This window comes from Astatotilapia calliptera, chromosome 7 (genome assembly GCF_964374335.1).
Source record: "Astatotilapia calliptera chromosome 7, fAstCal68.1, whole genome shotgun sequence".
Classification (NCBI taxonomy): Eukaryota; Metazoa; Chordata; class Actinopteri; order Cichliformes; family Cichlidae; genus Astatotilapia; species Astatotilapia calliptera.
Genome location: NC_137428.1, coordinates 14716179 through 14742674, shown reverse-complemented (window position 1 = coordinate 14742674; position 26496 = coordinate 14716179). Strand labels below are relative to the sequence as shown.

At 42.0% G+C, this 26496-nt stretch overlaps 1 long non-coding RNA gene across 1 annotated transcript; it reads left to right on the top strand.

Annotated features, from left to right (window-relative positions):
* The first annotated feature begins 9752 nt into the window (after window positions 1–9752).
* On the top strand, window positions 9753–24746 carry LOC113027264 (uncharacterized). Its single transcript, XR_003273008.2, has 4 exons — window positions 9753–10060; window positions 19589–19694; window positions 22378–22470; window positions 22615–24746. It is a non-coding gene; the product is annotated as an uncharacterized LOC113027264 (long non-coding RNA).
* Window positions 24747–26496: the final 1750 nt, after the last annotated feature.

Sequence of the window (26496 nt, the reverse complement as noted above, 5' to 3'; positions counted from 1 at the left end):
ACTGCATAAAATCCCCATAAAGCTTCTTTTTTGACATGATTGTATTTCTTTTTTAGATCTAGAGATGGTAAATGGTAAATGGCCTGTATTTGTATAGCACTTTACTTAGTCCCTAAGGACCCCAAAGCGCTTGACACTACAGAGAGGATATAAAGGTGTCTGAAGTCTAAGAACATAGCTTCACTAAGCTAGTATTAGTTCTAGGATTCCAGAGAGGCATTATGAGCCAGCGAATGGGCAGATCTCAATGCCCAAGTCAACAATTTCCTTGTATGACCAAGCACACAACAGCTGGATGGTCACAGAACAGTCCTATGCCACCAAATATAAAGTACTGGTAGAATAACAAGATTGCAGATGTGGACAGCAAGTCTGTGTAAAACTACATTCTCCTACAAGAAAATCAGATTAACCACCTCCAGTTCACAAATAAATGTAGCTTAGTTAATATATGTACGAATTCAAAAGTCTTACAGGGCTCTCACAGATTCATATGACATGAGTTATTTGTAAAACTTGACAAAATTCTAAGTCAGAGCTTCTATATAGCAAATTTGGTGAAAGATGCCAAGAATCATCCAATTTGGGTATTATTTGGGTGCCCAGAAAGAAATCTATGAAGCTGCATTATTAAAATTAAAATCGGGTGTCCTTGGTCTTTTTGGATCATACACCACATTGCAGACTCATTTTTCATCATATCAATTTCAACTCATACTTATGACCTCACTCTGTCAGCCCAAGATTCTGTGCAATGTAATCTTGTAATTAGCTGCTTCAGCGTTAAAAGAAATGAATCCAGAGACAATTTCGAGAGGATCAAACAAGCAGCATCACCATGTCAACATGCTGTGTCACTTGAGTACTCAGTGCTAATGGCTCAAACCAAACTGGTCTTGAAACTCTGAATTCCACACACCTTAGTGTATCTTTCATCTTGGCAATATTTTCTTGATAAAACAAGCATCCATGTACCAGCCAAAGTACAGTACACAAACCACCACGTTGGTGTTGGTCACATATGATGGCAGATAGACAGACGCATAATATGACAACTATACTAGCTGCACTGTAAGCATGCATTAAAAAGTGTGTTTGTGTGCGTTCAAATGCATCTGTATGGCAGCACAACCACAATGGTTTAGTGAAATACTGTAAACTCTCATTTATATAGGGCTTAAAATGTGCAAATAAGTGTTCTCAAAGGCTCTTCTAAATGTACTTCACTTTTTTGCAATCTTCTCCAAAACTGTCAATATTACACCCTTGGGCTGTACACTTCGATAATACACTGCAAAATTGTTCTGAGTAATTTAGTTGGATGTGTGATATGGAGTTTAATTGATTTCTAATTATACGCCCTGGTGGGTGCATAATTTTATAGGTAAAAAAAACAAAGCAGGTTGTTAGCAAGGTCTACTTTAGAATGCATCAGGATGCACTGCTTTGTATTCCGTGTAATTACACACTCCACTCAAAATCCTGCTCTTACTTAACACATACACACCTCTGAAAAATGTATTTTGAGAGGTAGATAATTGCTTGGTTTTGCTTTAACTTCCAAACTACTGAATAAGTACTTCGAAACAAGACCAATTGATTCATGAAAACTAATAATTGTGTGGCAGTTTGGAATTAACATGACTAAAATTTGTTGAAAATTATAAATTTTACTAGTTTTGATTATGATTTTTAGATTAGAATTAAAACATTAATTTTAACAGAACTTATTACTGATTTCAAACCTGCTAAAAAAGCAGTGTCAGATCATTTCTAGCACCCAATGAGAGTGAATGGAGAATTCCCTTCCGATAAAAATTCCAAGAATTTGGCCACCATCTAAAAACTTGGTTTAATTTTGGAATTTTCAACACACAGCTTTTTTTTGTTTGAGCTATTTCTGACTCCCCCCCCCCCCCCCCCATCTTCTCATCAAGCAGCATCAAAAGCTCAAGGTATCGCTGAGGGATATTAAGGAACAGGAGGAAGGGCCTGTGGAATAATAGGTTAAAACAAGGTTAATTACATTTCTTACCACACAGGGGTAAAGTGCTGGAGACAAGGAGGTGACTGAAAGACTGTGAGATGAAGGGAATAAGCTCAAAGTGGTAGAAAGGAGGGGTTAAGAGGCATTTTTAATGTTGTGAATCCCACCAGGATTTACTCTATGTCTGAAAAAAAAATGGCCTCTTCCTAATAAATTACTGGAATATATGCATTTCTTGATGTTCCCTGCAACAGCAGTGTGAGATGTCTTTTGTCAGTTGTTAAACAGATAATCATATAAATGCAGTCAGTGAGGCAGATAAAATGCTATTTTTGATACCTATTCATTTTGCCTAACCTGCAAAGTTCCATGACAACAGCCTGATTTACCTTGGCCCTGTGATCTTTTGTGCGTCACATGGTCAAGCCCCAAGGAGAGCAGATACTTTTGTCTACAAACCTTCTGCAAATGCCAAAGTGTCAAGTCACTTTGCCCCTTGGAGGAAAAAAAATGACGCACGCATTCATATTGAGGCAGGAGAGTTTGATATTTTATTTATTTATGTTAGCTTCATAGATGATCTGATTTGAACAAATTCACATTATGTTTTGTTTCATGTGCGTATTACCTGGTCCTTTAATGCAGAGTTTACAAGCAAACTTCACAGCAGTATTTATCCATTATGACACTTGGCTGTTTAAGTGTTGTTATATTGGAGATTGATTGCATAGAGGAACTGAAAACTTAGAAGCAGAAAGCAACATGAATCTGATGATGATGATGATGCTGAAAAATCCTTTGGGGCTCCACCTTCATCTATTCTTTCATGTCTTCCCATCACAGGAATAAATGGAAGACCAGTGATTATCAAAGAGGAAAATAACGTCTTTGAAGCTCTCTACTCTCCACAAACCTGCCTGTGTACTAATTATAAGCACTGCTAATGACATGTGCGCATGTGTAGGTGTAAAGATGCTGTCGAGTGGATGTGTGAGTAAGTGTCATTTGAAACTTAATGCACTGAGACAAGTGTGGGCGAAAGTATAGGAAGGGCACATCAGTCAAAGCAACATGTAATCACGTTTACATTACATTAATTACATTAAGTTAACCTAAGGACAAGGACACCTGGACCAACAAATAGAAAAACACATGCTTGTTTATAAAACTACAAACAAAAAAAGCATCTTCTGTTCTCGCCAAAGACATGGGAGAAAAAAGACTTCAGACTCCAAGAACAGCTGGAAATGAAGACGGGGGTGGCAGCCTCAAGGTTCACGATCCATAAGATGAAGAGCACTGTTCACAAAAATTTGCTGAAGGTACAATAGAGGTAGAATTTTCGATAAAGATAGAAATGAACACTGACTCAGTTTATCCTTCTGGTGCTGAACAGTCTAGTTGTAAGATATCAGGATGTGGAAATAAATAACTCACCAGTGGTCACAGATAAAAAAAAAAAACAAGAACTGCTAATCAAGGAGAGATTCAATGAAACTGCATGTGGTGGTGTGGTAGAGTAATAATATGCAATATGTATAGTTAATAATTTGTTTGCTAAAGTCTATTTTAAAAATGCACTTGTTCAGGTGTTCATCACAGAAAAAACTTTGTTTGCTAGTTGTGGTCAGAAGTTTCCATATACTTTTAATTAGAATGAATGTCATAGTAATTTGGGGCGTTAAATGATTTCTAGGGTGGAACGATTGTACATTAATTATTTTAAAAACAAAAAAACAAGAATTGGTTTGGATTTATTTTGGAGTTTCTCTCATCCACAAAGCATAAAAAACAAATATATACCCTCACTAATATTTGATTAAAATTACTTAGCCCAACCCGATCTTTGATAGATATCACCAAGGTTGTGGCATAACTCTGGCTAGATATTAGACCAGCTCTTCTTGGCATAATTTGTAAAGTTTATTTAAACTGGCTGGCTTTCTGGCACAGACCCAGCTTTAAAGAGTAGTCCACAAATTTCAATAGGTTTAGGGTCGAGGCTTTGGGAAGGCCATTCTAGAACTTTAATATCAGCCTTTTTTTAATGTGTTTGGGATCATTGTTCTGTTTGAACACCCAAGTGTCCAAGTTTCAAACCTCTAGTTGTTGATTTGAAGTGAAGCTTGGAGGTAATCCTCCTTCTTCATTATTCAATCGACTTGTACTTGCAATGTACAAGAAGCACTGAAAGCAAAACAACCCCAGAGCGTGATGATGCCTCTACCATGTTTAACAGTTGGTCAGTGTTCATAGGTTTGGAAACTTAATATTTACTCCTCTAGGCTACCTTATAATTTTGGCTAATATCTAAATCTTTGTCTAGTACTTTTCTCCAGAAACCATATGGTGCAAATTTCAGTCAAACTTGAAGATGTCAATTTTGGAGTGAGGGTCTGTTTTCTTTAAGGGTGACATTGGTGTTCTAGCAGTTTCCACTTCATAACAGGGTCTCATTTGAGGGTGAGAATCTGGGTCCTCTTCCAGATCTTGGCAAAATGATAAATACCAAATACTTTGTATTTAGATACAGTTTTTTGAAGTGATGAAATTTCTGTCACGATCGGGCGAATTACACACAGTAATTCGGCGTGCCCGCGTGGCGTGCTGGCTAGACCCAAACGCGGTGAAGGCTAGCGATGGGTTGGAACAGGCACGCAATTATTCTAGTAACGATCAGTGCACGAAGCGTGGCTTCGGAACTGGCGTTACAGACGGAGAGCGAGCGGAGCAAGGTTTCGGAGCTCCTGACATGAAGAGAACGACGACGAACAGGTAAGTGGTGTCTCTCTTTTAAACCCGGCCCCGTGATCAGCTGATCACTACCTGACAGATCACCCCTCCCCCCCCCCCCCCCCCCCCCCCCCCCGACGACCGGCAACCGACGGTCCAGGACGGCAGAAATCCGAGATAAGGGAGGGATCCAAGATGGTAAATGGTAAATGGCCTGTATTTATATAGCGCTTTACTAGTCCCTAAGGACCCCAAAGCGCTTTACATATCCAGTCATCCATCCACCCATTCACGCACACATTCACACACAAGATGAAGCGGGACGGCACCCAGGAGCGCTCCTCAGGACCGTAGCCAGCCCAGTCCACAAGATACTGGACCCCTCGACCCCGGGGACGGGAGTCCAAGATCTGCCGGACAGTGTAGACAGGATCCCCATTGACAAACCTGGGCGGGGGGGGGGGGGAGGCGCCAGCGAGGAAGTAACGTGCCGTTTAAGCTGCGAGACGTGGACAACCGGATGGACCTTCATGGCGGATGGAAGCCTGAGACGATAAGTCACGGGGTTGAGCTGGGCAGTGATCTCGTACGGGCCAACGAACCTGGGAGCGAGCTTCTTGGACTCGGTGCGGAGCCTCAGGTGCCTTGTGGAGAGCCAGACACGATCCCCCGGCTGAAAAGGATGACCCGGGCGGTGGTGGCGATGATGCTGCTTGGTGTACAGAGCGTTGGCTCGGGAAATGGCAGCCCGTGCCTTGATCCAGGCCTGACGACAGCGGCGGACCATCCGTTCAGCAGCAGGCACGTCAACCTCCACCTCCTGATGGCTGAAGATAAGAGGATGGAAACCATGACAGATTTCAAAGGGCGAGAGACCGGTGGCAGAAGAGATGTGAAGGTTATGAGACAGCTCAGCCCACAGCAGGTAACGAGGCCAAAAAGCGCCCCAGCTGTTGATTGATCTGTTCAACCTGCCCATTGGTCTGAGGGTGATAGTCGGACGAGAGGCTGGGAGAGGGATGGTACATAGAGCCTCCCAGCAGGGGTGTCAGGCGGAGGTGGTTCGGCGGTCAGGGCATCCCGGATAGAGTCCTCCAGGGGCCACTGTGAGGAGAAAATTATTAGGAGGCAAAGAAACACAGACTCAAAGATTTTACATGTTTTGTTTTGTTTTGGGGTTTTTTAGGAAAAAAAGAAAAAAAAAAAGATTTTATATGTACATGGGCGATGCCCCGACACTGCACCAACGTGTGCACTGTGTGTGTCACAGAGGAATTGCGCCGGGGCTCCCAGTACGTTCTTTATTTATACTCAAACAAGCTTTCACAGAAATAGGTGTGGCATGTGTAGCTTATCTGTTGAAACAGGTGGTAGCTTTTTGGCTGTCACAGCACATTTTTTCAACACACAGTGTCTTACTCCCTTCCTTCAATTGTCCAACTCACAAGCTCTTCTTCCTTTAAATGAAGCTACAAATAAACATAACACAAAACTCAAAATCTTTCAACAGCCACCGAAGGGGGGCAGCAAAGTGATGAGAAAGTAGGATAGGTCCGGGGTCTGACGTGAGGCCGTCCTGGGCAAACTGTCTGGAGAGAGCATCTGCCTTAGCGTTCTTGGTAGGCGAGGTGGAAATTGTAAGGCTCAAAGGCTTAGGTTGAGCTGCTTGGCAGTCCTAATATGGATCAGGTTCTGATGATCAGTTCAGATCAGAAAAGGGTCTTTCGCTCCCAGGAGCCAAAGCCGCCACTCTTCTAAGGCCCACTTGATGGCCAGGAGTTCTCGGTCTCCGACACCGTACTGTTGTTGCGTGGGAGAAAACTTCCTTGAGAAATAGCAGCATGGGGTGACATTTTCCATCCAGGCCATGTTGAGAAAGGACGGCGCCGGCGCCAACATCGGAGGCATCCACCTCCACCACAAAATCTCTGGCAGGATCAGGGTGGAGCAGGACGGGGGCCGTAGTGAACCGGTGGATAAGGTCTCGGAATGCCTGTTTTGCGCCTTGGGAGAGGCAGAAGGGTTTAGGCAGGTTAGCTGGTTTGGTGAGGGATGTCAGCAGGGCGACAATGGTGCTGAAATTACGAATAAAGCACCGATAGAAATTGGAAAAGCCCAGGAAGCTCTGTAGCTGCTTAAGGCTGGAGGGCTGAGGCCACTGGGTCACGGCTTGGACCTTTTGCGGGTCCATGGTCAGGCCATCGGAGGAGATGGTGAAGCCTAGGAAGGTGGTGGACCGCTGATGGACATTGAATCTTGTTTTACTGTGTGTATTTACAATAAAGGAATGCAGTTGAATTTATCTGTCTACATTCACACATACTGCATGGACTTAGTTTCTAGGAAAGTTTCTGAGTTATAGAACCACTTTCAGGGTGAATGGACTACACAGACACAGACACACACACACACACCACTTCACAGCATCCCGTATTACACTCCATAATTTGTCATTTTCCATTAGGAAGGAGGATAATAGATGGTTAGTGACAGTGATGTTAATTGGTTTTCCCCTCCTTGGCAGCCAGGGGTTGGAAGAAGAGACAGCAGGAGAGGTAGAAAGAAGGAAAGAATGGAAAATAGAAAAGGACAGAATAGTTTTACCATACATTATATATTCTACCAGAACAAAACTTACACCACTCACTTATATGACTCGCCTTTGTTCTGCACTTCTTCCAGCTTTCATTTTGATTCTTTTCTCTTTTCTAAGTAATGTTTGTTCTGTTGAGGGGTTTAAATCCTTCCAGCACAATCTATCAGTGTTTTTATTCATATTATCTCAGTAATCTTATTCTGCTTTACCTCTCTGCATTTGAAATTTGCATTTCTTACAGTATTATACACACCTGAGAAAAGTTTTATGTTCACTGCATATTTTCAAGGTGGAGGTCTCCTCCCTTTGAAACATTGTATTATTTTATTTTATTTTATTTTATTTATATTTGGATTTTTAAACCAGGGGGCAAACTACACGTGCATTAAGTGTATGAAAATGCAAATCGCTGGATTATATTTAAACCAATAATGGTTGGTTAATTGTTTATCTATATCATCTTTTTTCAACCTGGTTTTTGCAGTTTTATTAGTCTGCTTCCTTAGAAATTCAACCCAGTCAACAATTACTCTGACCGTAGACTGAATTCAATTCAGTTTTATTGATAACATCAAATCCCAACAAGGTTACCTTAGTGTACTCTACATTGTAAGGTAAGGACCCTACAATAACAGAGAGAAAATCTCAACAATCAAACGGCCCCAGCTTGGTGACAGTGGGAAGGAAAAACTTTCTTGGTGAAATGAAATGAAACCAGTCTCCCTCTCATTCCCACACATTCCTTCTCCTTCTGTCTTGCTTCAACTGATTTTCTTTCCTCTTCTCCCAAGAGCATACCTCCACCTCTCTAGGCTCTCAGCCATTTACTCCCTACTTTCACTCACAATGCCATCTGCAACCATCATAGTCTACAAAGACTCCACCTCATCTGTCTGTCAGAATGGACTCAGGGCTGATACCCTGACGTACAGTAGTTCATCTTGCTTTCACAAAAGGTTTTAATCATGTTTAAAATATGAAATGAATGAAACTCATACTAAGGCCTGTTGAAAAGATCACATTTTATGGTTTAGACAATATTTGGGAAAATATGGTCAAGTGGGCTGCACACCTGCAGGGTGAATAATGTAGCACCAAATGAGAGCCGCATTAGTATTGACCGCTCTTCACAGGAATCTACTTTGATTTAATGTCCAAGAGAGACATGGCAATATGAGAGGACCTAGGGTGAGGGTTATAAGAGAGACTATAAACATTGATCAGTGGTGGGGTGACAAAAAAACTAGGGGGAGGAAACTATGATATTTAACATCAGGAGTGGAGAAAGATGGCACTTCGTAATCCATTAATTACATTTACCTGTCAGCCACCACCTTTTTAAAGAGTTTATGGTGTGTGAATATCATACATGGATACACATTTAGTTTTAAGCAGATGCATGTTTGTGTGCGTGGTGTGAGTTTTTATGCATATATTTAATTGAATTACTGTGCACTATAATAGTGCACAGGCCTGCAGTGTGTAACCATGGCTTAAGTCCTTTTGCGATGCTGCAGTAACAGAAAATATTGTCAAGGCGAGCTGTGTGGTAGATGGTGAGCAGACCTGAAATGCAGAAACCCTCAAATAAAAGTAAACTCAAAGTGCAGCTTTTTTCTTTTTTTTATACTTAAGATGAATTATTCTTGAATGAAGATATTGATCTGACACATTTGTTTCTGCATTTTGCTTGTCAGGTTTCTTGCATCTGTTCTGCACTTCCTCTAATTTTGCTTGTTTTTCTTCAAGCTATATATATATATATATATATGTACAGGAACATCTGTGCCGAGTACAACCTGGAAGTCCCGAGGTCAAAATGGGAGATGCCCCCAAGGGTGGTGGAGAATGACCGAGCTAAGATCCTGTGGGACTTCCAGATACAGACGGACAAAATGGTGGTGGCTAACCAACCGGACATAGTGGTGGTAGACAAACAGAAGAAGGCGGCCGTAGTGATCGATGTAGCGGTTCCGAATGACAGCAATATCAGGAAGAAGGAACACGAGAAGCTGGAGAAATACCAAGGGCTCAGAGAAGAGCTCGAGAGGATGTGGAGGGTGAAGGTAACGGTGGTCCCCGTGGTAATCGGAGCACTAGGTGCGGTGACTCCCAAGCTAGGCGAGTGGCTCCAGCAGATCCCGGGAACAACATCGGAAATCTCTGTCCAGAAGAGCGCAGTCCTGGGAACAGCTAAGATACTGCGCAGGACCCTCAAGCTCCCAGGCCTCTGGTAGAGGACCCAAGCTTGAAGGATAAACCGCCCGCAGGGGCGTGCTGGGTGTTTTTTTTATATATACATATATATATATATACATATATACTTGTATATATATATATATATATATATATATATATATATATATATATATATACACAAGTCACCATCATGTGCGGGATCTACCAAGGAGATGCTCTGTCCCCACTGCTGTTCTGCATAGGCCTGAACCCCCTCAGTGAGATCCTGCGGGCGGTTTATCCTTCAAGCTCGGGTCCTCTACCAGAGGCCTGGGAGCTTGAGGGTCCTGCGCAGTATCTTATATATCCTTTCACATATTTGCATTGCACATTGAATGTCACCTCTCCGGTGGGGAGGGAGCCTGAGATTGTGTAAATTGGAGTCTGTTTTATACCAAATGCAGAAAAAAATGTTTTAAGAAAGCAATTAAGTTCATGTTCCAAAAAATATGATTGTTTGCTTGCAGGACACCGGGAGAGATGAGTCCTCCGTCACAGATGGTGTGGTCAGTGAACACTCTAAGAAATGATACATTGATGTTGCTAGCATTATGTAAACGTTTTATGTTAAAATTAATGTCACAATTGATTTTTAACTCCAAACACAAGGATATTGTTTTGATTTTAATTAATAACACTGTTTCTACTCTGGTCGAAAGAATCCACGCTCCGTACTGATGTCCACAATTCTTTTATTCCTCTCACAATCATGGAGCACCGTGAAAACTAGAAACAAGTAAAATAATATCAATAGCACATATGATATTCATCTCAGCCACTTATTTCCTTTCACAAGGTGCACAAGTGTTAAACAAATAACAGCATAATGAATTTTTACTGTGTACGCCTTGTAAAACCAGCAGTAGAAAAGTTGTATATTCCGAAAAGTCCGCCGTGTTAACGTTCTGTCTTGTCTCTCCCGCGCACAACTTCCGGTTCCCGCAACTCACAGGAAGTGACTACTTCACAATAATATTTTAACAGAAACATTTCTTATAAGCAGGATATATCACTGGATTCATAGATTACCTTTCCTACTGCAAATGTACACAAGCATGAGAAGCAAATAAAGAAAACAAATAGAAAACAATAACGATCTCAGATTCACTTTGGTGTTGTCATGGCAACCCACACAAACATTTCAGCGTCAGCTACACTCCCACCAATTACCTTTGATTATTACAATTGAGAACGTAAATACACTTGCATTTCTCATTATATCAATGGTAATTCCCAAGCACCATGTTGTTGTTTTAAACATTCTTGCATTGACATAAACAATATTATTTTCTCAACAAATGAATTCAACAATATGAACAGTAGATTTTACATCTCCATAACATGTGCATGAAGTACAGCATAATGACAACTTCTATTTTAGAAGGGAAATCTAATCAATGAATGACATTTTTCCCATTTAGCTGTTTTTCACCAGGACCACTAATTTCTGAATGGGTCTCTGAATGATTGAGGGTTGGACGAGGCGTTCGCCTCCCTTTCCTAACTTTCGATCACCAGTCTGGATTGTCACCTTCCGTACAAGTCCATCATCATCCTCATGTGCTTCCACAACCCTAGCAAGTTTCCATTCATTGCGAGGAACATCTTCCTCTTTGAGAATCACAATGTCACCCACCTCCACATTACGTCTTGGTGTATGCCATCGCTGTCTCAGAGCAATATTGGCCAGGTATTCCTTTCTCCATCTGTGCCAAAATTGCTCAGTCAGATACTGTACCCTTCTCCACCGTTTCTTAGCATACAGGTCCTCCTTGACGAATTTACCTGGAGGTGGAAGTGGGACTGAGGATTTCATGGTGATCAAGTGGTTCGGTGTGAGTGGCTCCAAGCTTTTGGGGTCATTGATGTTATCAACAGTGAGTGGGCGGTTATTCACGATGCACATAGCTTCATAAAGGAATGTCCTCAATGAAGCATCATCCAACCTTCCCACACTGCAGGCAAGGACCGTGCTCAGTACGCTTCTCACTGTCCGGATTTGACGCTCCCATGCACCTCCAGCATGACTAGAGTGGGGCGTATTCATCTGGAAGTCGCACTGATTTTCTGCTAGGTATGCAGTCACTCTTTCCTTATCAAGTTCTTTCAGAGCCTTTGCCATCTTGTTTCTTGCCCCCATAAAGTTAGTTCCCTGATCGGACCTAATGTGCCTAACAGCTCCACGAAGGGCAATGAAGCAGCGCAAAGCATTGATGAATGCGTCAGTCGTCAAATCCTCCAACATCTCTATATGCACTGCCCTTGAGCAAAAACATGTGAAGAGGAGGCCGTACCGTTTTTGATCTTTGCGACCTTGTTTGGTGTGAAAAGGACCAAAGCAGTCCATACCACAATAAGTGAATGGTGGTGTGGGATCAACACGGTCACTAGGTAGATCTGCCATCCGTTGCTCCTCTGGTGGCGCGCAGGCTCTCCTGCACTGTACGCACTGCCTGATGTATTGGGCTACAGCCTTACTTCCACCAGTGATCCAGTAACCATTGGCTCTCAGGGCATTGAGGGTTTGTCCTCTGCCTTGATGTTGTATCTTGGTATGATGGTGTGCAATGATGAGGTTTGTAACAGCACCATCTTTAGGAAGGATCACTGGGTGTCTTAACTCAAGAGGCACAGATGCCTTCCTCAGTCTTCCTCCTACTCTCATCATGCCATCTTGGAGGAATGGGTCAAGCTGAAAGAGTTGGTGGTTGCAAGGCAGCCTTCCTAGTTTCTGGCTGAGTGTGTTTAACTCCTCTTGAAAGGCATCTTGTTGTGCAAGCTTGACGAGAGTCTGTGCAGCTTGCTTTCTCTCTTCCACGCTTAAAGGCTCAGCGGTCCTGATCCTCTTTGCCAGCCGCTGGATACGAGCAATGACGTTGACAGCTGTAGTCCATCTTGAGAACCGCAGCAGATGCTTCTGGATGTCAAACTGCCTTGCTACATCAACCTTCAACACCTGAGTAGTCCTCACCTCTGGGTCTCCCACCAGCAAATCTGAAGTAGCCTGTTTTGTGGCTATCTCTCTTTCCCATAGAAAGCTGGGACCAGAGAACCAATTTGACTTGATGAGGTCAGCTACTTTGAGGCCTCTCGAGGCATGATCAGCAGGGTTTTCTCCTGTGTCAACATAGTACCATTTCCGTGCATCGGTGGTTTCTCGAATTCTCTGCACGCGGTTTGCCACGAACACATGGAACCTTCTTGCTTCATTATTGATGTAACCAAGCACGACCTTTGAGTCTGTCCAAAAATATTCGTCATCAACCTTGAGTTCTAGCTCCTCTCTTAACATGCTGCTCACAGATGCCGAGGTTACTGCTGCAGTTAACTCAAGTCTCGGTATGGTAACTATTTTGGTTGGTGCAACCCTCGCCTTGCCCATGACCAAGGAGCAGCATACCCTTTCTCTGCTTACCACTCTGATGTAAGAGCACTGGCCATACCCTTGACTGCTTGCATCAGAGACATGATGAAGCTCGACTCTTTGAATCTCGCCAAGGCTGTCAGGTATGAAGCATCTTTGAATTTCAATTCTTTCCAGGTTCTCCAGATCCTTCATCCAAGTCTCCCACCTTAACTTCAAGCCTTTGGGTAGTGGCTCATCCCACCCTGTGCCTCTCTGACACATCTCCTGCAGCACTCTTTTCCCTTCAAGAATGACTGGGGCTAGAAACCCCAAAGGGTCATACAAGGAGGCCACAATTGAGAGAATCCCTCGGCGCGTTGCTGGTTTCTCCTCAAGTGACACCTTGAAGGAGAAGCTATCATTTTCAACATTCCACCTTATACCTAGCACTCTTTGAACTGGTAAATCCTCGAGATTAAGATCAACATTCTTTACCTCCGTAGCACGCTCTGCAACATCGACAGAGTCAAGGACCTCTCGGCTGTTGGAGAGAAATTTGTGAAGGTGCAGCTTTCCTTTGGCACACACGGCTTGGGCTTCTTTGACCAGTTCAATTGCCTTACCCACCGACTCTACACTTATGAGACCATCGTCGACATAGAAATGTTTCTGGATGAAGTTAGCTGCGGAGGGGTACTCTTTCTCACATTGGCTGGCAAGGTGCGTCATGCCATAATTGGCGCAGCCCGGGGATGATGATGCTCCAAACAGGTGAACCTTCATGCGGTACTCTCTGGGTTCAGAGTTTGTGTCTCCATTTTCCCACCAGAGAAACCGCAGGTAGTCTCTATCATCCTCGCTCACATGAAACCTGTGGAACATTTTCTCCACATCACACATGACTGCGATGGGATGTTTACGGAAGCGGCACAGCACGGCTGTTAGGCTATTTGTGAGGTCAGGTCCTGTTAGCAGATGGTCGTTTAAGGAGGTGCCTTCATACCTTGCAGAGCAGTCGAAAACCACTCTGATTTTTCCTGGTTTTCTGGGGTGGTAAACTCCTTGGTGTGGGACAGGAGAACGGCGGCTAAGCTGTCATCCCTGATGGACAACATCTCCCACCCCATGCAGCAGACTGTGACAGCACTGAGCAGCTCCTTCAGTGGGAGACTGCGGCACCCACGGTGTGGGACGGAGAGATTTCGCAGGTCTTTCCTCCCCACTGCTGTCAGACTCCATAATAAAGACTTTAACTGATCAAGCACACACATCCATACATATGCAATAATACTAAGTGCAATAATCCTTTCTGTCATCGTTGTATTTTTACTCAGTTGTATATAGTATTTGTATTTGTATTCTATTTTTATCTTATTGTATATTTATTTTATTTTATTCTACTGTATATAGTATTTTATTTTATTCTATTCTGTACAGTTGTCAGTGTTGGGAAGGTTACTTTTAAAATGTATTCCGTTACAGAATACAGAATACATGCCCCAAAATGTATTCTGTAACGTATTCCGTTACGTTACTCAATGACAGTAACGTATTCTGAATACTTTGGATTACTTAATATATTATCATGCTTTTTACAACAACGTGAATGTACTATTGCTGTGTGATTTATTACTATTACTGAAGGTCCGCGACTCCGAACTGTAGTAAAGGGACCTCTGACTAATACGGCGGGGTCCCTGTCGGCTCATAGCCGAAAAATAGCTTTACTTTGTTGTGTGGGTCAATTTTTCTTGCGAGAGACAGAGAGAGGCGTTGAAAGACTGCTCCAACGGAACTTATTGTTTTCGGAGGAAAACACGAACACGGTGTACAGTCGAGTCTAAATAGCTTACTTACAACTGGGCTCGTCAGGCACTCTTCTTGGCTGCAGTGGTTATTATTATATTTACATGCTTCCAGCTCCCGTTTTTCCTCGACAACAACTCGTACCTTTCCACTCTCCTTTTTCTCCCTCCTCGCGCTCACAGACACATAACGTGTATGGCAGTGCATTCTCCCTGCAGCACGGACTACACTGGCCATGATGCTACATTCTTTAGAGCTATGCTTGTAGCATTCTGCCTGTTAGCTTAGCACAACAACAACAACGAAAAGGCGCTCTCTCACCCAGGAAACACACAGTCGCAGAAAGAGAGAGAGAGCGTCGCCCTGTAACCATGGCAACCATAACGCTGCCGCCTGGAACAACAGAACGTAGCTGTCAAACAAAACCCAAACAGTCCTGATCCGCGACAAAATGAAACAGGAAAGTACCGCAGTGTAATCCATTTATTTCAACAAAGTAACTGTATTCTGAATACCACCTTTTTAAACGGTAACTGTAACGGAATACAGTTACTCATATTTTGTATTCTAAATACGTAACGGCGGTACATGTATTCCGTTACTCCCCAACACTGACAGTTGTGTACTGTATTTATTCTTATTGTATTCTAATTTTTGCCTCATAACTTTTGCACTGTCCACTTCCTGCTGTGACAAAACAAATTTCCCACGTGTGGGACTAATAAAGGTTATCTTATCTTATCTTATCTTATCTTATCTTATCTTATCTTATCTTATCTTATCTTATATACCAGACTTTCCCCAGCTCTGCTTGGTTTTCCACTTTCTCTGCATCTCCATCCTTGAAGACACCTTCCATAAATCTCACGTAGTCTATTTTGAATTTGGGATCTCTGTCCAGCTTCCTCTTTAGATGCTTCAGCCGTACTAACGCCAGCCCTTTGTTGTCTGGGAGATGCGGACGTGCTTTGAAAGGGAGAGGCATCTCCAGGTGACCATCCTTATTTTGTTGGATTCTGTCTTTCAAGATCTGCAGGAAGCAAATATCTTCTTGAGATATGCTTCTGTCATCAGGTTTTGTGTCTGCAAAATCAGACTCCAGGGCCTTGATGACAGCAAATGGTGTTATGGGTGGCACCTCTCTGACAGACACTCGATGGCAAAAACCAGTCACATCTTTAGCCTGCACACGCTGTGGTGCGCTTCCCACAATGCTCCAACCAAGATCCGTCTCAATAGCATAAGGCTCATAGTCACCCCCAGCGACGACCCTTCTTGGAATTAACGCTCTGGAGCAGTCGTATCCAATCAACAATCCAACACCACAGTCCATCAACGGGGGTATCTCCTGGGCCATGCTTACAAGGTGTTTCCATTTGTTGGCTGTCTGGCAAGTGGGAATATGTGTGCGGTCAAGAGGAATGAAGTCCCTTGTGTAGGCTGGAGGCAAACTGATGGAAACATTAGAGGAAAATCCTCTAACTTTGAGCTTGCATACTCTTTGACTCTTCACGACTGAGTCTCTCCCCATCATGGTGGAAAGTTTAAGTTTCACTGGTTCCATTGTTGCTTGTAGCTTTTCGCACACCTCCTGATCAACAAATGTGTGACTGCTTTGAGTGTCCAATAGTGCATACACTAGGGTTTCAGTGTCCGGAGCACTAAGTGTTGAGATCCACACTGGGACTATCATTGATGTACTCCCACCTTCACCTCCACTCACACAACATGATAATGACAACGTACTTTCTTCAACTGCGCCTTGTGTTGATGCTGCTGTAGAACGATCTTCATGCAATGGCGTTGGGTGACTCTTTCTGCATATGCCACACATGGCCCTGTTCCTACAGTCTTTGGAATTGTGACCCCTTCTTAGACATGCAAAACACAACTTATTTTCAAGTATGCATTTTTTCTTATCCTCTACAGACATGTCCATAAGCCTCTTGCATTTATGTATGGAATGGTTCTCACTACAGCAAATACAATGGCCATTATTGGAATTTTGTGTTGGTGTGGTCCATTTCTTTGGTTTCCCTGCATCTCCCAACTTGATTTCACCAGGGTCAGATTTGGCGGTGGAGCTTGATGGAATTGGGGGTTTCACATTTGTGGCAAACGTGTTTGCTTTTGAACGCTTCATCTCTCTTGCTGGTGCCTCTGCAGAGTGCCTTAAGGCATGTAAGGATGACACTGGATTGCATGCGATGCGTGACTCCTTAGAGATAAAGGAAGCAAACTCATGAAAGCTTGGATAGTCGTTGCCCCGATCTAGCTGCTCTGTGACATAACGGTTCCATCTAGTTGTCACCCAATCAGGAAGCTTGACTAGTATTTTCTGATTCTCCTCACAGTCGTTAAGAACCTGTAAGCCCTTTACGTGAGGCATGGCATTACTACATGTTTGGAGGAAATCACTGAACTCTCTTAACTTGAGATATTCCTTTCCACCAATCTTCGGCCACCCATTTAGCTTATCTCTGAAAGCCCGCTGCACTACAAAGGAATGGCCATATCTAGCATTTAACCTATCCCATGCTTGTTGATAGGCTTCTTCATCTTTTCTGTAGAAGCTGCCTTCAAGAGAGGATTTTGCCTCACCTGCTATGTACTTTTGCAGGTAGAATAGCCTGTCTGCAGGGTCAGAGCATCGTCTCTCTATGAGGGCTTTGAAGCTTATGCTCCATTCTGTAAACTTCAGAGGATCGCCCGAGAATACAGAAGGTTCTGGAGTTGGCAAGCGAGTAAGAGCTAATGACTCTTGTAGCGATTGGACCAATGATGTCTCGTTTTGCACAACCTGCCGTTCTTGATCTGGGATGTGGTGAGCGAAGGGGTGTGCATCACTCACTTTGCTGAATGGAGGACTGCGTGTCCCATCCCTTCCCTCTTCTTCAGTGTAGACATTTAGCTTTGCCTGAATTACATCAATGTCCCTCTGATTTTCAAGTTTTCTCAACTGCTGACGTTGAGCTTCGATGGCAGCTTCCATATCAATTTCGGCTTTCTTTGCAGCCAGCTGAGCAGCCACTTCCGCTCTCATAGCTGAAATGCTAGGTGACTCTGAGAGAGGGTTAGAATTGTGACAGCTGGGTGCAGTAACTCTGGAGGCTGTGGATCCATATATGGACCTAGCATATTCATTATCAAGTAGCATGCGTAACCTTGATCTTTCCGCCACCGTGTCAAACTCACCTTCATCTTCAGTCAGACGTACTCTCATCAGCTGCAGCAAGTCGGCCGTCACGGCTGAGCATGCATCGATCTTTCTTCGAAATTCTTGACTTGGTGAGGTTTGGAGTCGAATTCTGTCATACTGTTCCTTTAATTCAGACTCTAGCTTCTCAGCCTCATCCATCATATCATACATGTCACTCTCAGAGCATACTTGCTTTAACTTTGTGCGAATGTCTCTTACGTTGCTTTTCCATTTCTCGTATGTTGCTTTGAACCTCTTCTCCTTTTGAGTTAACTCTTGATCTTTCAGTTCCTGCATTTTTGGCGTTAATCGCCTTTCACGAGAGGATTTTCTTGTTTTTGTCTCAGATTTCTCAGACACTACACTTTTTTCCTCTTCCAAATCCCCTGCATCTTGTACTTCTGACATAACATCAGGGTGACTATGACCATCTTTAGACATTTTCAGACTTTAAAGGGGGTATCTTATGAAGAGGACAAGATAACTAAGGTAATTACAAGAATGGATGTAATAGGCGGAGAATTATTAAAATTAACACAAAGGAACCTTAGCTTAGATTCTTACGTATGACAGCAAATACATTTTCAGTTTCAGCCTTCATGAAGCTTGCAAACAACAGGTAAGAAAACAACAATAATTTCCAGAACTTCAACAGATTGTCCGTTTTTTTTTTTTTTTACACAGTCCGAAATTTGAACACTATTAATTCCTTGTCCATTACAGCAAATTTGTAGCTCATGTTCTATCCATCAACTCACGAGGCATAATAACTGCGCAATATGGCCTGAGGACTCACGCTTTAGCCTGAAACCGCTTCTTGGAGTGTCCGCTGAATCTGCAGCTCCCGATTGGTTGTCACAAAATGCAAAGCAACGTGTCCACTGAAGCCTGTAGCTTGCTGCAGGATGAGAAGAGCTTTGCACACCGAAGCCTGTAGCTTGCTGCAGGAGGCGAAGCGCGTTGCAAACCGAGACCTGTAGCTTGCTGCAGGATGAGAAGAGCTTTGCACACCGAAGCCTCCAGATGGATTGGGACACGTTTTCACTGTTTCTACTCTGGTCGAAAGAATCCACGCTCCGTACTGATGTCCACAATTCTTTTATTCCTCTCACAATCATGGAGCACCGTGAAAACTAGAAACAAGTAAAATAATATCAATAGCACATATGATATTCATCTCAGCCACTTATTTCCTTTCACAAGGTGCACAAGTGTTAAACAAATAACAGCATAATGAATTTTTACTGTGTACGCCTTGTAAAACCAGCAGTAGAAAAGTTGTATATTCCGAAAAGTCCGCCGTGTTAACGTTCTGTCTTGTCTCTCCCGCGCACAACTTCCGGTTCCCGCAACTCACAGGAAGTGACTACTTCACAATAATATTTTAACAGAAACATTTCTTATAAGCAGGATATATCACTGGATTCATAGATTACCTTTCCTACTGCAAATGTACACAAGCATGAGAAGCAAATAAAGAAAACAAATAGAAAACAATAACGATCTCAGATTCACTTTGGTGTTGTCATGACAACCCACACAAACATTTCAGCGTCAGCTACAAACACAATATTTCAATACAACAAAATGCAGTACATTAAATCCAACGTAAAAAGTTCATTTAAAATGAACAGCACTTTAATTTGAAGAGGATTGTCCTAACAGGCTCTCCGTACTTCTCAGTTTGCACATGTGCAGTGTGGAAGTTTGAACAACCGCCATTTTCAACCGAAACCTGCATCATGCTCAGAAGCCTGGATAAAATCCATTGCCATTTGAGGATTATTTGGTAAGTACAACCATTTAAGGATGACATATTTGGTTAATGTGTACTAAATGATAAACATCCGACATTTTCGGGAGTACTTCTGTATGTTTTATTTTAAAACAAATGATGTCTGGTAAAAAAAATTTTTAGCATTCTAGCTTGTATGCCTCTCACAGGTGTTATTAGTCAGGCATTTAACAAATATTATTGGGCCCACTTCGGTGTAATTTCCCAAAATGTTTTACGATTCATGTTAAGCTGTAACTTGCCTACTAAGAACTGCAGCTTTAAAATTACTCCCAACATCTACCGCGCATGTCAGTAATGAGCACCAGGAGCGCCAGCGATCCTATCCGTTTGAAGAATGAAATACAGTGGGGCAAAAAAGTATTTAGTCAGCCACCGATTGTGCAAGTTCCCCCACCTAAAATGATGACAGAGGTCAGTAATTTGCACCAGAGGTACACTTCAACTGTGAGAGACAGAATGTGAAAAAAAAAATCCATGAATCCACATGGTAGGATTTGTAAAGAATTTATTCGTAAATCAGGGTGGAAAATAAGTATTTGGTCAATAACAAAAATACAACTCAATACTTTGTAACATAACCTTTGTTGGCAATAACAGAGGTCAAACGTTTACTATAGGTCTTTACCAGGTTTGCACACACAGTAGCTGGTATTTTGGCCCATTCCTCCATGCAGATCTTCTCGAGAGCAGTGATGTTTTGGGGCTGTCGCCGAGCAACACGGACTTTCAACTCCCGCCACAGATTTTCTATGGGGTTAAGGTCTGGAGACTGGCTAGGCCACTCCAGGACTTTCAAATGCTTCTTACGGAGCCACTCCTTTGTTGCCCGGGCGGTGTGTTTTGGATCATTGTCATGTTGGAAGACCCAGCCTCGTTTCATCTTCAAAGTTCTCACTGATGGAAGGAGGTTTTGGCTCAAAATCTCACGATACATGGCCCCATTCATTCTGTCCTTAACACGGATCAGTCGTCCTGTCCCCTTGGCAGAAAAACAGCCCCATAGCATGATGTTTCCACCCCCATGCTTCACAGTAGGTATGGTGTTCTTGGGATGCAACTCAGTATTCTTCTTCCTCCAAACACGACGAGTTGAGTTTATACCAAAAAGTTCTACTTTGGTTTCATCTGACCACATGACATTCTCCCAATCCTCTGCTGTATCATCCATGTGCTCTCTGGCAAACTTCAGACGGGCCTGGACATGCACTGGCTTCAGCAGCGGAACACGTCTGGCACTGCGGGATTTGATTCCCTGCCGTTGTAGTGTGTTACTGATGGTGACCTTTGTTACTTTGGTCCCAGCTCTCTGCAGGTCATTCACCAGGTCCCCCCGTGTGGTTCTGGGATCTTTGCTCACCGTTCTCATGATCATTTTGACCCCACGGGATGAGATCTTGCGTGGAGCCCCAGATCGAGGGAGATTATCAGTGGTCTTGTATGTCTTCCATTTTCTGATGATTGCTCCCACAGTTGATTTTTTCACACCAAGCTGCTTGCCTGTTGTAGATTCACTCTTCCCAGTCTGGTGCAGGTCTACAATACTTTTCCTGGTGTCCTTCCAAAGCTCTTTGGTCTTGGCCATGGCGGAGTTTGGAGTCTGACTGTTTGAGGCTGTGGACAGGTGTCTTTTATACAGATGATGAGTTCAAACAGGTGCCATTCATACAGGTAACGAGTGGGGGACAGAAAAGCTTCTTACAGAAGACGTTACAGGTCTGTGAGAGCCAGAGATTTTCCTTGTTTGAGGTGACCAAATACTTATTTTCCACCCTGATTTACGAATAAATTCTTTACAAATCCTACCATGTGAATTCATGGATTTTTTTTTCACATTCTGTCTCTCACAGTTGAAGTGTACCTCTGGTGCAAATTACTGACCTTTGTCATCATTTTAAGTGGGGGAACTTGCACAATCGGTGGCTGACTAAATACTTTTTTGCCCCACTGTATATGTATAGTGTATTTTAGAAACATGCATCAAATAAGTTGCTACATTGTTTGAAGGAATTCTACCCCGTGTTGATATCTGGTTTAGTGTTAATATCAGTGATTAAAGTGTAAGACATGCATTTATCTTGTGTCATTAAAATGCAGCATTATGTGTAATACAGCTATATGTAATGCATTTAACTCCTTGTATCAGTTCCATTGATTATCAAAGTGACAATTTGTGTGTTCCCCCCTTCATTTTATGTTGGTCAGCTAGTTCTGTCTGTCAGTAGATGCAACAAAAGTGGCTCAGATGTGATTGTGGTTACTGTTATCTTTTATTGTAACTCTTGTTATCGTAATAAATACCAGAAAATATTGTGATAGGATTTTGAATCCATATTGCCGAGTTCTAATCTTCTATTTCATTTTAACATTTTTAGGGGTACAATTAATAATTATATTGTTGAACAGTCTAGAATTGATTAAAGCAAAAGTGAAAGCTTTCATGTATTGTCAAAATTGAAAAGCTTCTAGTTTTGTGTTCATATATTTGTTGATCTGACTCAGAAGAGTCAGTGCCTAACCAATCATTAACCTCACTGAATGTCACTAATGTGAGTTGTCAAACATTGTTTAATTACTCATCGCTAATCACTCATCTGTTAATATTTTTGACTTTGGTTTGGGAAGAGGTGGAAAAGAACCAAAATCTTGTCTCACATTGAGTTCTTATCTCCACCAGAATATCAGCATTGATGTTCGACGGGAATGCGTCCTAAAAACTATCTGTGTCTACTTAAATAAAAAGCCAGATGACCTGTTCAAGGAATTCTTGGTAAGTTAGAAAAGGGGAAAGATCAGTTTGTTTGTTTGGTTTTTTTAATTTGGGATAGTAAATTGAAGGTGGGCTCATTTGTTCATATGTATCTATATGCAAGTAACTTCCCCCCCCCCCCCCCCCCCTTGTTTTCATTTTAAGGATGTGGATCTTAGTGCAAGAAGAGAAACGGAGCAGCTGACTTTAGGAGTCTGCGTTGTCAGACATGAAGGAGCAGACTCTGAAGATACACCTGAGGACATTGGTGTCATCATAGAAGGATACACTGTGCTGAAAGCTCTTAGTGATGTGGCAAAGGGGTGTGCCCTCCTGCTTGGACTAATCTACAGTCTAAATCTGAGGTACCCAAAGCACCTGAAATACATATTTGAATTTCTTCAGAAGGTGCTGATGGAGTTGGATGGGAACAACCTATCCATGAATGTGCAAGTTCTGAAAAACAAACTGCTTGAGTGAAACAGCCTGCACTGAACTATAGAGGACACTGAACTGGTTACAAGATTCTCAAACCCATCTCCTTGCACTTTATAAACTGTTCAGTTTGAATTCCGCAAGAACTTCTGCAAGGCCTCATACTTTTTGGCATGCTTTGTTCATGTTGAACTTTTACCACCATCCAGCTACATTGAACAAGACTGCTCCTAAGTTTGGACTTCATTTTAAGTTTTGGGGGAAAAAAAAGGTTTTTTAAATATGGACAAAAATGCCACTAAAGTCATTTCTACTTGTTGTTTATAGGACTGTATTGTGAGTTTTCCATTGTACCCGAAGCAAGTTTAAATTAAGTCATGTTAATGTTAAAAATGTTGGAATCACAACACTTTCCAGTTTTAATAACTTGATTTTAACATTCTGCATTATGTCTTCCTGTACTTAATATGCACTTGCATATATGTGAAGATATTTTTGTTTAGGAAAAAGGCATTGATCTAGAATTTTGAACAGCTCAAAGTTTGCTTCAGCACATTTTACACCAAGTGTTATTAAAGTTGGGTTAACTGAATAAAATTGTGTTTGATTTATTCAATTTACTTTATTTTTATTTTTTATTTTTATTTTTTTCTTGTTTCTTCTTGCGCAGCAATAACTTTAAGTAATGGTTTTCTGTGTGACTCTCATATGGTTGTTTGCTCTTTTTTAAAAGATTCCTTCAGTTCATTGAGGTTTGTGGACATTTTCTTTAATGCACACCTCTCTTATGGTTTCACTGCAACATATATAATGAGTTGAGGTCTGTTTAACGCAATTAACCCATCTCAAAATCCCTGAAATGTCTCTGTCAATGCATTTCGGGCAGTTTGTCCAAAGTTTGTCCATTCTGCACTCCAGATTGAGTTAAATGCGTTAAAACAAATTTTTATTGCATAAATCTAACATGTTAACATTGACAGCCCTACTTAAAGTAGAGAGGTTGTCTGTCTCCTGAGTCAAAACTGAAGTGCTGTGGTTTATTCTGATTCAAACCTTTAGAATTCAAATTCTTTGCAAACCTGGGCTGTTTCCTCCTGGGAAACAAGCCATACATGAAACAAGCCATACTTGTTTAGTCTTTTTCCATTTGCATTGTCATGACATTTAATATGTAACAGACTGACAGAGTCTGAGATATCGCTCTTGGGTTCTTTGCAGTCTCTCTCAGCATTGCATGGTCTACCATTGGGGTCAGTTTGCTGGGACATCCATTCCTGGAAAGACTGTGGCATTGTGTTAACACACACCTGAATTGTGCTGCTTTTATTGAGGCGCTGACATTTATTGACGGCTAATTAATGAAGAAAATCAGATGATCCGCACCTGGCTGCTACTTACCATCCTAATTCCTACAGAATCAGTATGGGTGTACTTGGTCTTTCACAGGACTAGATAGAGTTTTGCAAAAGCTTCATATTTTTTTTATTTTTTTTATTTTTTATTTTTTTTTATTTATTTATTTATTTTTTGCCTGTCCCGTTTGGCTCTTTTGCCATCAGAATTGTTGTCTAAAGGCAAAGAAAGATGCCCAACGGATTTACTTTACCAAATTGACCATCCCAGCCTTGCCGTAATGGTCCATTTGATTCACCTTTTATTGTTTCTTTTATTTTCACTTACTGAATACGGGACAGACTTGACTGGGGGAAAGAAGGGGAGAAAGAAAGAGGGAAAGAGAAACAGCTGAGAAGAGGGACGGGGGAGAAGGGCAAAAGACAAAAACCAACAGAACGGGCAGAGAAGAAAAAAATGCATATATCAATCACCTGGGTCACCTGCTGAGAAAGAAAAAAGAAAACAAGCAGAAGAGAACAAGAGCAACAGAACAAACAACATCACAATGATATATGGGAATATGACAGCAAATACCAAATATTAAACATCATTGTGCAGCACATAAGATCAACAGAACACAGTGTGCTTTGAGGTAGGAGCCAAAAAGGGTGTAGTTTGTGGGTGTGATCACCCGTGTGTACACCTGTCAGCATGGACGCGCTTGTTTTTTGTTTTTTAAAAGGTTCCTTCTTGTAATAATCTGCTAGAGGGTGTGGGGGGGCCACAGCCCCGTCCTCCAGGGCATGAAGCAGGTATGGAGGAGATCAAAACTCCAGACATCCAGAGGCCCCCAGAACACAAGAGACCAAGGAAGACCAACAGAGGGGCAGCCGCGCCACTGTCCCAGAAAGAGCTGAGGAGAGTCCCAGATGAGGGCTCACTCAGCAGCTGCGGAGCAGAAGCCAGGGGGAGTTGCAGTGACGCGCCCGTGAGCTCCGCCGGCAGCCAGCCGCGCCTGAGTGACCGAGCCCCAGGCCGAGAGGCCGGGGGCACCCCACTCAATTTACTTTAAATAGAGTAAGTAATTTAATCCTATAGTTTCAGTAGAGCTCGTTTAGGGTTAGTCAATTTATCAGATGTACTTAAAATTTGTTGTTCAAATTAAATGTGTCATACATTTTAGATTTCACTAACCCAGTTGTGTGGAACCGGTTGACATAACTGGGTGGAGTAAATGCAACATCTTATTTTATAGAGTAAGTAGGGCTTGTTTTGGTTGAGTAGATTTTATTTAGTGTTGTCAATTTAAGTCAACATGTTAGTTAGATCAACATTATGATATTTAGTTAATACAACACCATTCTTGTGATTTGCATTTAATTAGCCAAAGCTTGACAGATGTACTTAAAATTTGTTGTTCAAATTAAGTGTATCATACATTTTATATTTCACTAACCCAGTTATGTGGAACCGGTTGACATAACTGGGTGGAGTAAATGCAACATTTTATAGAGTGAAGATGGTCGCCTGCAGGTTCAAGCTCATTGCATCTCCAACCCACATCCACTGCCACTGTACTTAAGGGAAGTTAAAGACTTTCTTCTGCACCTACATTTGGATCACCTCGATCCATGATAGTCATTCAGGCAGTAATGCCTGGATTCGAAACAAGCCATCCATAAAATATTACAACATTCCAGCTCATGTGTTGGAATACAAAGCAAATGTGTTGTTTAAATCAGAGACTGCACTTGTGAACAATAAATATTTTATTTTGATTATATAAGTAAGTACAAAACAAACTTGTGGTAGGCCTAAACTTATTTTCAGAATAATTACATCTGAGACTTTGTTTCATTGTAAGATAACAGTGATGGCAATATAACTGTTTGTTGTTCAGCAGAACAGTGTCCAGTATGTTGGCTGTTATACTTTGTTGTGTTTGAAAATAAAAGTTGGGCTCATTTTAACATCCTTACAAAAAGTGTTGTTAATTGTTTTTAATCATATTCAGGTTACCACAAATAGTGTATAAGTTGTCCTAACAGTCATCTTAAGTAAGCTTTACTTGGTTTTTTTTGAGGCAACGAGTTTCCTTAATTTTTTTGAGTTCTGGGAACTAACAAGGCTGTACAGTGTACTCAAAATGAGTAAGTTGCCCTAACTTGGTCATCTTACATAAACTTGATCCAATTTTCTTGAGTTCTGGGAACAAATGAGCTTGTACAGAGTACTCAAAATAAATAAGTTGTCCTAATTTAGTCATTTTTAGCTAAG